The sequence below is a fragment of the Anser cygnoides genome, chromosome 3 (assembly GCF_040182565.1).
Source record: "Anser cygnoides isolate HZ-2024a breed goose chromosome 3, Taihu_goose_T2T_genome, whole genome shotgun sequence".
Taxonomy (NCBI): domain Eukaryota; kingdom Metazoa; phylum Chordata; class Aves; order Anseriformes; family Anatidae; genus Anser; species Anser cygnoides.
In genome coordinates, this window is record NC_089875.1 from 42,782,576 (window position 1) to 42,796,670 (window position 14,095).

A 14,095-nucleotide genomic window follows, 5' to 3' on the forward strand; every position below is an offset into this window, starting at 1 on the left:
AGCATTACTGTTATTAAACTCTTGGAGCGTACCTAACAACCTTCCTATTCATAATTTATCACCCCTTCTTAATAAAGAGGACAAATCTATTAGCAGTGTATAGGGTAAATCTATTGTTATTGCTGTTCATCACTAGTGCAAGAATAATTAAATCTTTAAGCTGTACACTAAACTGAGTTTTCAAAATGAGAGTTAAAACAGCATTTTGTAGACCAAGAAGTACCTCTCTTAACAATTCTAGGTATTCATAAATACCTAGAGATTTCTACAGTTCTTCCTTGGGACATGAATGTCCACTGTTGGATCTTGTCTGTTTTACCCTTGGAGTAGGAGAAGAAAGCAAGTCAAATGGTTTCTTGCTGTTTCTCACTAGCCAGTAATCGCTAAATCTGTACAGATTTTGTTAAAACACGCATGACTTTTTAAAAATGCTGGAGTACAAATTTCAAGTTTAGTGCTTATGTGACAATAGCTGTAAGCATTGAAGATGTGTCATTCTATGCTGTAAGCCCTGTATTTTACACAATAACAGGATAGCTCTTTATAAAGACCTGCTGCTGCTGCTTATCACTAATCCCTCAACTTCAAGACTGGATTTAGTTAATACTTTGGGGTAATGAATCTGGATCATTAATTAACAGTACCAAGGATATCTGTAATAAGATTACGCATGTGGTTTTACATTCCCATGACTCAGTTGACTTTCTTTTGAACTAATGGGAACTTGGCTTCAATGTGCTCAACACTGGAACTGTCATTGCTGATAGGACAGTAATAATGAAACAGCTAAAAAGGAAACTAAATTTTAAAGTAGACAAATTAAAAATATTAGGTGATAGATGAGAAGGAGGGAGGGTTGCTATAAGCTATGAGTGCATAGGATAGCTAAAAGAGGGCAAAGCCTTAGGTAGAAATGTCCAAGATAGATAAGGGAAGAGAGGACTACCAAAGACAGAATAAGACTAATGCAGGTGGGAAACAGTTCAGACAAGCATCAGAAGAAAAATAGAAAGCACACTTGGAATCAGAAATTAGAAGAATATTGGGCTAATTCAGAAAAACTGAAGTATCTGCCTGTTGTGAAGAAAGACCATGTGTGCTTGGGACAGGGCATGGGAATTCAGTGGATCCTGTTCATTTCAGCTGGAGGAAATTATAACCTACCAAAAGCACAGCTTTCTATTACAGGGAGGCTTCTTGTCCTATAATGCATTGCTTGGCATTAGCACGTATCCTTATGCAAAGAGCCTTCCAACTTGTTCTTTGGCTGCAGCTTGATCCTTTCACCACGGCCACCAGGAGCAGTTCTTTGGAGAATCCAGATGATCTGCACCCCCCCATCACACAAAGTAAACCTGTCCGATATGGCCACAGGCGTATTTGCTGGGTGGCACGTGGATAGCAGGAGTAGTGGGGAGGAAACTGGCGAGGAGATCTGAGGCTCCCCTGGCTGGTGTAACCCTGGGGGAACATCAGCTTCTGGTCTCATTTACAGCAGCATGAGACATGCTCTGATCCTTGCTAGGAACTGGATAGATGCCTGAGTGATGGGAGGACAAGGGACCCGAGAGCAAAAGATTTGCCTATCCATCTCCTAGATGGCATGAACCTTCATTGGGCAGGTTCCAGCCTCTGCAGTGATGGCAGAATCATTCCCCTGAGATCTGAAGCAATGAAATGAGCTTCTTTCCTCTCCCACTCCCAGCAGATTCAGGTCTGAACCTCAGGTTAAATTTCCACTGAACTGTGAAGCAGCAGGAAAGCAGATTTATGCCCTGCATATTATTTCCACTGGTGTTCCTCGAACTGTATATAAAACATTACTATAATTCTGTCCTAGGGTTCTGTTGATATTAACAAACCACTTGAATTTTACTTTAAGTAATTAAAATCACAAGTACCTTTTATAGTAGTTACAGGCAGGAGGCAAATGTGGCTGGGGCCTTGTAATTCAGACATGTCTAATAATTCAGGCAGCAGCATATATTTATCAACTGCATTTCTTCCATAGAAGCCTAAAGCCTTCAGCAATGCAACATACAGTTCCTCAAAGCTTTGAAACATAAATCTAGATCCCATGCCACCTCATGAAAATAAATAGCACAGATGCCAAGCATTTTTTTTTCAGATTAACAACGTATAAAACACCTTGCAAATAACTTATAGATGTTTCATGTAGTAACTCATTGAAAATGAATGGCTCTTCAATGTACGGCATCAATTTAAACCTGCCATGGATATTAGCATACCCGATGCAAGATGTTAAACAAACTAACGATTGATACGGAGACCTAAAAACAAAGCTCTAGACAGAGTCAGGCTCTCTGGCGCTTTCAGGCGTTTTTAGGAATAAACCGTCGCTCCATCAGAAGTAAATAGAAGACCCACTGTTTGCTCAGTCTTTTCCCCAATAATGACATTTCTCCAGGATCAACTTTCATGAGAAGATTAAAAAACAGCAACAAGACATGCATAAAGAAAAGAAGGGAAAATCAGTAAGCAAATGCATTTCTAGGAGACTAGAAAGTTGTAAGGCCTCTGAGGCCCTATTCACTGAAGCCTTTAATCACTGTATAGGGCACAGCTACTGTATTTAAAGGAACTTTAGAAAACCTAATTGAAAAAACATATATACTCCCCAAGGCACAAGATTGCATATGAGAATTGACAAGTTTTTTCTTGGTGTCTTCTGCCCATTGGAAAGCTTATCTTATACTCTTGTCTAGATTGTCTGCACGAACAAGGAAGGCTGTGAGGAAGGAAGCAAAATCATGTCTGGAAGGCTTGTGTGAGACAAACGGAAGACTCAAAACACAGCTTTAAATCTGCAAGGAGCTAAGACCACTGCCTGACTAAGCTTGAGAAAAGCTTGTGCCAGTCAAACAGGAGGAAGTACGTTTGGTTTTGCTGACCAGGAGCTCAGAATAGTTGTTGTCATCCCAGCATTTAAGAACTACTCACACAATCAGTTTGTACAATAAGGTCATTGAAGACATACTTGTGGGAGACAATTTTTGAATGATACTTCTGTGTGTGCCAAACCAAACAGGGCATCAGCAGAAGACAGCAATCCAAAGGCAGGAGACACACAGAAGCATACAGAACTCATCAGTGCAATTAAGACTTTGGAAAGGGACAAATGAAATAGTAACTCGAACTCTGGGAGGGGAGTGCAAGTTGGCTTAGCTGAGATAAATACATCAGAGCTCCATCCAAAACAGCACCCAAAAAGATATTCACAGACAGCTTGTATCCATTTCATAACTTGAGGAGTGTAAAGAACTACTTGAAAATTAATTTAAAAGATAACAATGCTTTTGCTATCTGGACAGGATCCATGTGTGGATGCCATAGGCCAGTCTCTTTCCAATAGGTGCAAAGATACTGCAGAGAAATACCCCAAACTACAGCTCTAACATTTACATGAATATGACACCCTTAATTTCTGTGTTTCAGCGTACATAAAACAATAATAATAATACTCACTGCTTCATCTAAATTAATGCTATGTATTTTTAGGAATTCTGACCCTCTCTCTCCCCTCTGGCAGTGTATAATATATAAAAACAAAATAAGCTGTTTGCACTTAATTCAATCTATACCACCTACATTAAACTTCACCCATTCTAACTGCCAGTTAATGTCTTATTGCTGTCTAAATCCTATGAAGTGGGAGGATTATTGGTTTAAGTCCCTTTACTTAAAAAGAAGCCTTCTTTATCTTGTAGAGGATCATACACCTGCTCCAACAGATAGTATTTGTCAGTGAAGACAACACCTAGACAATGACTTGCTATTTGATCATTGTAAATATGTTAATATTGAGCCAAGCTACACATTTTTCATCTCACATTCTTATCCCCTCCATATCTTATCAAACACAACTTTGTCGTACCTTATTGCCAACCAGGAAGAATCTATTTCAAGATTCACCCTTAAACAATAGTGTCATCTATTTATCACATGTTCTAATCATTGAATGCCACCAAAACCAGCTTGCATTCATTGAAAAGGACTTCACCTGTGCTGTGGATATTCCATTTCCACTTATCACTCTCTTCCTGGATCATTGCATGCAAAGTGAAAAAAACATATATATTGTATTTCAGAGTGATTTTTACCCCTCTTATTATTAATTGCATTTTCTTTTTGGGCAGAATGTCCTGAAGAGTTATTAAGTGAAGAGATACCATGCCCTACTACATTACCAGCAAAGTGATTGCATTTCATTGTGCAGAGCTGCACAACAAGCTCTGACTGTCCGGTCTCATTTCCAGATAGTTTGCAGTTTCAAAATTGTTTTCACTGCTTCAGGGGAAGTCACCCAAAGTCACCAAAGATCTTGTTGTAAATGTTAGTATGGAAGTCATTATATACTGTCAACAGCCAGGATAACTGTGTTTTGCCTTTCATATCAATCTTTCATTCTTCTTACTCTATTTGGCATAAGGTACAAGAAAATATTTAAATCTCCTGTGTTTTTTCTGTGTTTTTGCTGAATTATATATAATTTATATATAAATTATATATATATATATAAATATAATTTCCCACCCAAAAGAAGTACAATGTGTTTGCTATGCTGAAATTACTACCAAAATGACTGCCAGTGACTGCCTGACCAGTGCTGAGTTTTGTTTTTTAGTATTTGGAAAACGCTGGGGTGAAAGGTAAGAGCAAATAGAAATCATTACTGCTTCTCTTGTTACTGAGACACTAACATTCTGACATTCTCCTGCCTGCTTGCATACTGCACACAAACATAAAGAAACCACATTTAAGAGGGAAACCAACAGAAATGTGGTTCTCATGAATGTACCAAATGGGGAAAGAGGGGTTCTTTGCAACTCTACTGGGTGCAGAATGCCAAATACTTACCAATTTGCCAGTAATAGAGGGGAATGTGAGACTATCTGCTGCTGGAATTGGACCATGACAAAGAAGAAACAAGCTCATTTATAAAATGTTAATGACTACAGAAATTCCATAATTGAAATCACTGCTATGTCTGCTGCAGATAGTACAGATGGATGAAAGGGAACAGAGACGATCCTCCAGGCTTGTGGGAAAAAATCTTGCTGCTCAGCACTGAAGAAGATTATGAGAATCGAGAGCCTAAATAAGAGAAAAGCTGAAAAAGCAGGAGGAGTCAAAATACATCTAGATGTGAAAGGCATAACAACTATGGATAACACATAAGACTGTGCCAGAATAGTTTAATATTTATCTCAGCCAAGGGCCTATTTTGTTGTGTTTTTCAGTTTCTTTTCATACTTTCTCTCCTCAGCATCTATTTCAATGTGAAGGACACTGGGATTTGCCATGGATCCCAAGAATGAATTGAACTAAGCCTCAAATTCACAAGAAAGAAACAAAGTGAGCATAGCACAAAATCATTTATATTATAATCACATCAGTTAGCATGTTGTAAGTCTCCCATGTCAGTAACGTGCCCCAGTTCCTGACTTCAACCACGTATATTAGTAAATTTGATGTTTTATCAGCTGACATCAGGGCAATGTCAATGCAACTATTGCTTTCAAATGTTATGTCTTTTGATGTATATATTTTACGTGTTTTTCTGCTACATTGTAATATGGTTTCCATGGATTAGATGGTTGCTGCTGACATTACCCTTCAACATATTTGAATTCCAGGCCTCATTCTACGGAAAACTTCACAGGTACGTAAGCAAAATGCCGAATAATGGAGCTTCAGATTCAACTGACTTAAGCACATCTTCAGAGCTCTGTATCTGCTTACAAAGTGTTTTGCTGAATGGGTTTATGTAGATAGTTAAGGCTGAGAACATCCATCAGCGCTTTACTGATGCAGGCTAGCCTCCCTCCCTCCACAACATCTATTTGATTTAACCCTACAGAATGGGTTTCTCCTTCTTTCAGCTGACATTGTTGGGAATACGGTGTAACTCCACCCAAAAAACTCCTATCCTCTCCTGAGTCCCACTGAACTCAGGGTCTCAGTATACTTTTATGGCACCATATTAAAAATACTACTTTTAGTTTGACAGCTGCTGCCTCCTTCTTTTACTAGGTAAGCAAACTATTACAATTCCCTGTGTTCTTGTTGAATGAGAATTCACAACCAGGGGAAGTCTGAAATGCGGTCCCTAAAACATTTTTTATTTTGCCAGCACTCACCTTACTCTCCCCTATTTAACACCTCTCTAAATGAAATAACTCTATTCCCATCCTTCTCTTCTTTCTGCAACTTCTATGTGGTCTTTTCCCCATCTTACATCTCTCCTATTCCTGCTGAAGCTGTTCCGTGAAAGAATGGCCCAAACTGGCCACAACAGCTAAACCTAGCGTAATAAACTATGGATTTACTGTTAGAGGGAATTATACTATTTCAGCATAGAACCTGGAAAGATACTGTGAGAAGAGATGCTTCTTTAAATTTGATATGATTAGTCCTACCAGTAATTCTGACAAAAGTCAGAGAAAGAAAATAAGGGACTATAAATGCTAAAACACTTTAACATGTTTTTAATCCCATATTCTTGATAGCCAGCAATGGTTCTTTCTTCTAAGTATATTCGTGAGACCAAAACACCGTACAGTTAGTGCCTTTAGTAATATGTAAATTGCACTTTCCTACAAAAACAAGGGAACGTTCACATTACAAATCATTATGTCTGGGACAGAAAGAGACTGCAATGTGATCAGTAATTGCAACATGGCTGTTTTAAAAATTCACATCTCCTGTGAAGAGAGGCTTTGCACTGCCCATCCTAGACAGGCTTGAACGATGTAACAAGCACATTCGTTACATCCATTACCATATCCCAAGCACATTTGCAGCCAAGTCAGGCTGCAAATACAACACATTTCCCTAAATGGATTATTAAGAAAGCAGAGGTCCTAGAATTGCTTTGACATATCATTTGTACACATTGTCATCCTGACAACTCTTTAAGTATTAGAGAGAGAAACACAAAGACTGTGTGTGGAGAGCCCACAATGTATTATAGACTACAGCGCAGCATCCTTGATCTGTTGATTAGCCCTTGGCTATAGCAAGAGATGTCTCAGAAAAGGTTTAGATGACAGCTTACATAAGAGAATGTTTCACACATATATTTGGTTTAATCTCATGTATTCCTTTTTTAACATTCTTTGTAACGATATTTCAGGTTTATGATCAAGAATGTAGCCTATTGCTTTGCTAGACAATACCTGTTTTCATTTATTTTATGCCTTTAAATCCCATGAGACAAATGTGTTACTTTCTCAGAAGCAAGAGGTTCAAATAAAGCAGTATTGCAGCTGAACTCTGTATGCCTGCAAACTAAGATACGGCTCAGACTTCCAAATGACAGCAGATGAGGAAAGCGCATACTGATGCGGATGAACTGGTGTGTGTGGAAAACAGCGTGGAAGTAAATTACAAAATATCTGTACGGGCAGCTTATGCTGTCTGCAGAGAATCGGTTTGTGACAGAACGCCAGTATCCCCGGGCTAGGCACAGGTACCTGGCACCAACGCCAGCCTCCTGTGGGCGCTCAGGGAGCCAGAGGAGATTTGTGCACCTGGGAGCTCCGTGAGCACAAGGCCTTGCCCAGCCACCCCGGGTGAGGACCTCAGGACTCCTGCGGCATTTGGTGGTGAGTTTAGGCAGAATTTGTGAGCAAGTACTTCTCTCTCTGCTGTTTCTGTTGACGTGCTCAAAGAATTTCAGTGGAGCAGAAAGGCTCTTTCCTGCCCTTTGGAAGCTCTGCTTACCGTATTGTTATTGTTTCAGGTGAGCTGATCAGCACCCAGAACAGTTAGGTTGGACATCCAAATACTGACAATGTTTGTGCAATTTATCACATCAAAATCTCATTATGCACAAATGAGAGATCACTTACATGTCCAATTAACAGCAGAAAGCAAGAGGAAAGGAATCAAAAAGCATGGTGCCTGGCTGGCTTGTCTGCATGCTGTATGTAATGTATGTACTGTAAGTCAGTAAGAACGCAAAGATAAAGCATTATCAGCTGTATTAGTATTAAATAGGCTTGTTAACAATCTCTTTATGATGGTATCTCAATATTGCACTGTATTTACATTGAGCTTCTGTGTACTACTGCTTGATCAGTGATTGTCTATGGCATGAGCCTACAGCTGGATTGCAGGAGTTATATGCCCAGTATAAATTTGTTACTTGCACAAGGAGATCTGACTTTCTTGAGTATCTGCAAAAACCTACAGTGTGAACTAAGTGTATTGACCCATAGAAAAGTGAGGTATTTACAGTCTGGTCTTAAGGGGGTGGTGCAAAATCCACAGCAGCCAATGGAAAGGTTGTTGCCTGTATCTGTGGAAAATTCACTCTTGCTTAGGCAACTTTGAGTAAGTCACCAAATGCTCAGTTGGCGTATTGCCACCCAAGTTCGTGGAACTGTAGCAGAAGACAAAATGTCCTTAAAAAGGAAGCATTTGATAAAGCCACTGTTTTTTCAGCGGTGAACTGAAATGTCAGGAGGGCTGGGAAATGCAGGAGGTTTTCAGCAGCAGATGAAAGAACCAGAGCAAGGGAATAAAGAGCATAGGTTTGTCTCATCTGTGAACAGCTGTCTGACACCTGATCTTCAGATAAAATATTGATATGAGAACAATAGGAAAAATGCGTAGGTGTTCAGAACATCATATTTATAACTTGTATATATGACATCATAAAATATATCGCTAAAGATCTTCACTAAGGCACACATTATTTATAGAAAATTCACAACTGAAAGACAAGAGAAAAAATAATTATTCAAGTAATTCTAGTGATAAAACATTTAGTTTTGTTTGCTTCTTCATTATGTCCCTGCATTTATACATAACTGGTAGATGATGCTAAACAAACATGAGAAACTCCTATTGGAACTGATGGATTTTGCACATACTACATGGGCTATCTCAATACTCCTCTTTAGCTTGATCCCTAGTAGAAAAGCAAGGAATAGTGATAGAAACTGCTGCTCTGACTTTTAGAAGCTTTGTCAAAGCACTTGAATTGGACTTTAAGTGCAACTGCGTTAGACTTTCACACAAAGCATGATAGGGCTTTTCTCGTCTTCTCTCTCACTCAGCCATTTTGTCTGGCTGTTGCAATCACTTTGTGATTGCTCTGATTTGGCCTTCAGTTACGCTTTTCAGAGCTCAGACAAGAAATTCAGCTTGCAGTACTACTAGACATATTTGGTGTATGGTGCTGTGAAGTGTGGCTGTTTAGTGTGGAGCCACATAAGCACAGAAAGGCTACAAAGCCGTGATGGGTTTGTGTCCCTCACCAGAAGTAGGGGCATGGTGCATGGAAAGGCTACTGCTAGAAGTAGTATATCACCTTTAACACTGTACTCTGCGTGGGCTGTCTGCAAATAACCCCCAAAGAAATAGAAAGCTGTGAGTTTATTAGGACATGCATAGTGAATACTTAAGATATATGCCGTACAAATATGTTACAGTCCTAGAAATGTAGTTACCATTAGTAACCAGCAAAGTTATTTTCACAAAAATCTAATAACCATTCAAACTTGAAGGAATGTACTAATTAAGAAGCACAGTAGGATTATAAAACAGAGAAGTCTGGGGAGGAAGAAAGGTCCCACTAGCTATATTTGCATATTTTAATTTCAGAGCTTGGTGTCAGAGAAGAATGAAAAATGCTGCCCGACCACAGGCATTTTCTCATAGGCACAAAATTTACCTGCTGCTGGGTGGCAGGACTGAGATAACAGGCAGGAAGATGCAGAGAATCCATCCTAAGCACAGCAACAGGGTAGGTTCAACTGGAGGAGAGTTCCCAAGGCAAATCAGAGTGGCAAACTAAGTTGCCTATTGCTCTAGGTAGTCTTACAGAGCCACTCCATGGGCAGGGGACTGCCGCCAAAAGAACACTATGGCTATCACTGCCAAGTCCACACTCAGAGGCCTGGCTGCCATGCAAAGACTGCTATTTTTTTTTCTCCATCATCCAGAGCATTATCCTTACAAGAGTAAACTTCTTCTTTGTATTTTAGGCTAGTATTTGAAACAGATTTGTGACAACCAAAAGCCCTTTGGTTCTCTTACTTCCATGCTGGCCAAGAATCCAAACCAGGAGACGTTGCAGAAGCAGCCCTGTGCCTGCAGCCTGCAATATGCATGGGCATCTGCAGGCACTGATGCTCCTCATCAGGCATTAGGTGCTGGGGAGAAATCAGCCCTGCCATTATGCTGTCCAATGCCTCACAGGGAAAGGTATAGAAGGAAGGCATCATTTATCACCTTGGGTGACCCTCAGGTTAACAGATAATCTTTGTATAGAAACTTATGTGTATTCCAGAAAACTACAAAAGGAGACAGACTTGTACAGCTGGAGGATGAATGAGTAATCTTTCCTTGCAAGGACAGACAGAAGCAGGGTTTTCCAGGCTGTTACAGGATTCATCAATTAGTTTGCAAGTAAGGTACGTGGCAGCAAAAGGCAAAAACACTTCCATTGTATTAAAAACAGATCAAAAGATTAGAGGAAATTACCTCTCTGTTGCCTCCCAAGAAAATCTTTTGCAGTACGATGCAAAGCTAATTCACTTCAGGGGAAAAAACCTGTGAGATCTGTGTGTGCAGCGAAGATGAAATACATTTGTCATGAAGACAAAGGATTTCATGCAATCAACATCCAATGAAAGGGTTGCATCCAGTGAGCACTCCAGACAGGAAATAATACATATCCCTTCTACTCCCACCTCTTCTCTTAGCTGTCTTTACGACACCATCAAGAGATTCTTCTGAAGATCTTGGGAATAAGGAATTTTGATGAGAGCTATAGTAGGTGGACACCTGCGGTATGGTCCTGGGAAGCTTTCTTTTACTATGCCATGCCCAAACAGATGTCAACAATCCAGGCTTGAGTGAGCTACAGAACCGATAACATTTTCACTAAGAAAACTAGGTGAGGAAGTGGTCTGAAAAGTGTAATACCGAACGTGCAGCCTCTTATTCCACTCCTCAAACCAAGAACTAGTCACCCAGTTTCATATTTTTTTAAATATGGTATTTTTAGAAGCAATATGAATTGAAAGTAATTTTAGCAGCACCAATCGTAAGTTTGACAGCTTTTATAAAGTAGGAAAAATAAGTAATGTGAAACAAATATATGGGATAGGAATAAACCCCCTAAACTGTCTATTGACCAGCTAAAAATATATTTTGACTCATACTTTTCAAGGTTTAAGAAAATCAGAAAGTTTTCAAGAAGATATTTCAACTGGGCTACGAAGTCTGTAGAATAAAAACTGTCAAGCAGTGCACTGTGTTATATCTGGGATATTTTGAATACACCGTGATAAGCTTTTCTGTCATCATTTGCTTAGTTTTATAGTCAGCACATAAAATGTAAACGGTCATAAAATGAGTTCTCCTGTTAGGAATGAGTGCACATGACTTTTAACATCAGTGGCACTTGGGTGCAAATGATCTTCAGCCCTCCATGCTTGGTAAGTGTCCTTGATTTTGTTTCTCATCTCCAGGCCACAATACAGAGTACAGAATACAAGTCCTTTAATTTTCCCCATCTAGTATTACTGAGTCATTGCAAAGTGATTGTTAAAATATACGCTCCTGCTCTATTCCTTATTCATTTCAGGTGAAAATGCCAACTAGAAATTTTATTTCTCTTACCTCTGTGGAGCTGGCAGAGCTTTAAGGGTAGCCATTTGAGATTTTCCTCTGACTTGCACATAATCAAAAATACCTTCCAGGTAAGTTCCACTTAAAAAAATCTTTATTATGGGTAATTGTATTATAGGTAATTGTGTCAAACTCTTTCCTGCATAAGATCCCCAGTGAGTTTGCTGTTCAGAATAAAACCAACAACGTATTTTTCATGTAAACTTACTGAGTATGAAATTAGTAGGGAGTTTCTCTCTCACATGTACTTTGGGCTGAAACCACTGCAGACCTCGAAAGGAAGATGCATGGATAGATTAACAGAAGTTGGTTGCCCTTTAGGCTCTCTGTATTTTGTAGAGGAGGGGAAAGGGGAAACTTTCACTGAGAAAGTGAATCATTTGTCCTGACGTGTTCAAGTTCATGGAAACCCTAAAAAAATACGTTACCCTAACTTAAAGCTTTGTCCAACTGCGTCAATTCTACTCTTATTTTAAAATGTCCTCAAACAATTAACCTACACTGACCTTGATTTTTAAAGGTTACCAACAAATCCTCAGTCAGAATCAATGCTATGTTTCCTGGACATGCTGCTTAACATTAGTGCGGGATGTGAGCCAGCAGGTCTCTCTGTCTGATCCTGCAAGGATGATGCAAAAGTTGCCCTACTACCAAAGGAACAAGTTTATTTTCCAAATGAAGAAGCTCACACATAAGAAATACCACTACACATATCAGTCTTTCTGCTGCATAAGGATCCAGCTTGCTGAAATGTCACAAGATTCCCCGTCAAAAATACAAAGCTTATTTGCCAGTGATACCCTCCTACTCTGCTGCAGCCCACAAAATGCTTAAAATAACCAGGCAAAGGTAAGCTTTAAAGCCCTCTGCTCTGAGCTTCAGTTTCAAACAAAGCAATTGCAATTTAAACAGAGGAAGTAAATGTTGTTCTGTTCAAGATTTCACCCTTCAACCAGAAATAAATATAAATTCCCCTATTCCTTAACTATTTCATGAAACTGTGAAACATGTGAGTGTTCATAACTGTGTGAAGCACTGTTAAAATTTACGTGTAATCATCATCACGAAAACCCAGACTGCTTGGGTGACCCTGCCAGCTTTGGTCACCATGTGAATAAGGGGAAGGTGTCGCTACGTTCTCCAATGCATCTCTGTGTTTTCTCTGCAATACTGCTAGGCAAGTACTTCATACTGGAGGCTGTAAATTCTGGAAAAACCTCCTGTCCTAAGCCGCTGCCTTCACTTATGGTCAGCCTAGCAAGTGTAATGTCTGGTCTTTAAACTGAGACAACAGTGACACAAGGAAGCACCTCCGTGGCTGGCTGTAACACCTGTGTCACACTGGCAGAGTTACGCACTGTGGTTCCCAGTGCCCTTTTTTTCCTTGCCCTTTCTGGCTTTCTCTCCTTTTTTTTTTTTTTTTTTTTCCTGATCTGTATGCTGTGGAAATAGAGCTCCTGCTTAACTTACCTCTGAACTGTTGCATGACAGTTCATGGATTGTGCTGGTTGACACAATTTTTTAACTGTCAATTTTTTAAGATAGCACCTATGTGTCTGCTGCACGACCCCTTTGTGCCTCAGCCTACGACAAATATGACTCCTTCACTCCTGTCCCGTTCTTCTATCACATCACTGTGCGTTAATTTCAAGACTAATTTTGCAGCTTGACCCTCTCATCCTCCAGTCCTTCACAGGCTACAGGGGCTGCACTGCTTACACATGAGTCCTGAAGAGGTACTGCTGAATGCTCTGGAAAGCACTCTGGGGACAGCAGATGTTAAACATGAGAACATTAAATATTTGGGACAATGAGGAGTACAAATGAAGCTCCTAGCTGTCCTGTAAGTGACATGAGAAGAGTTAACTGCAGTTTGGGTAGCATGGAGAAACAATTTAAAAGAAGGAAACCCTGAAATGTCAAAGAACAGAGTTATCAAAACAGATCATTGTTAACAAATGGCTGTTTATTGCTAACAAAGCAAGTGTATGATTTGAAGCTGGATTCTTTCTGTAAGCATTTACTAGAGGAAGAGACAAAAAAAGACATTTGTATCCTATCAGTTGTTCGTAAAACTCAACTGTTTCCATATGGCCTACTGCTATACTGTTTTACTTCAGGATATACGAGTTCCAGTTGTTGGTCTTTAACAATGATCCCTTGAATGAAACATCCCCTCAGTACTACTGTAGCTACATCCTATTCCCAGTCTAATTTTTTAGAGGAGAATTAATTTGAGATAGTGACTGGAACAAGCCTCACACACTTGAAGCTCTCAGAACATCAGGCACACCTGGACAAAATTTACCATATCATAAATTGTGAACATATTGGTGATTGTACTGCTTACCTTGCATTTGTCAGGAAAACTCAGTTTCCCTGTCTGAGTTCACGAGAGTATCTGGGTAACTTCGGAAATGCCTTGGCA

The 14,095-nt window shown here is 39.6% G+C and overlaps 1 protein-coding gene across 7 annotated transcripts in view; it reads right to left on the minus strand.

Moving 5' to 3' along the window:
• The window catches only part of SLC35F3 (solute carrier family 35 member F3), a 190,857-nt gene that overhangs the window by 64,107 nt on the left and 112,655 nt on the right, over window positions 1-14,095 (minus strand). The window contains exon 1 of one of the 7 annotated variants that reach the window (XM_013200789.3): window positions 10,516-10,641. The exons of the other annotated variants lie outside the window; for them this stretch is intronic. The gene's annotated coding sequence lies outside the window, so the exon portion shown is untranslated. Of the gene's footprint in view, window positions 1-10,515; window positions 10,642-14,095 lie in introns of those variants that run through there. 7 annotated transcript variants of the gene reach the window in all.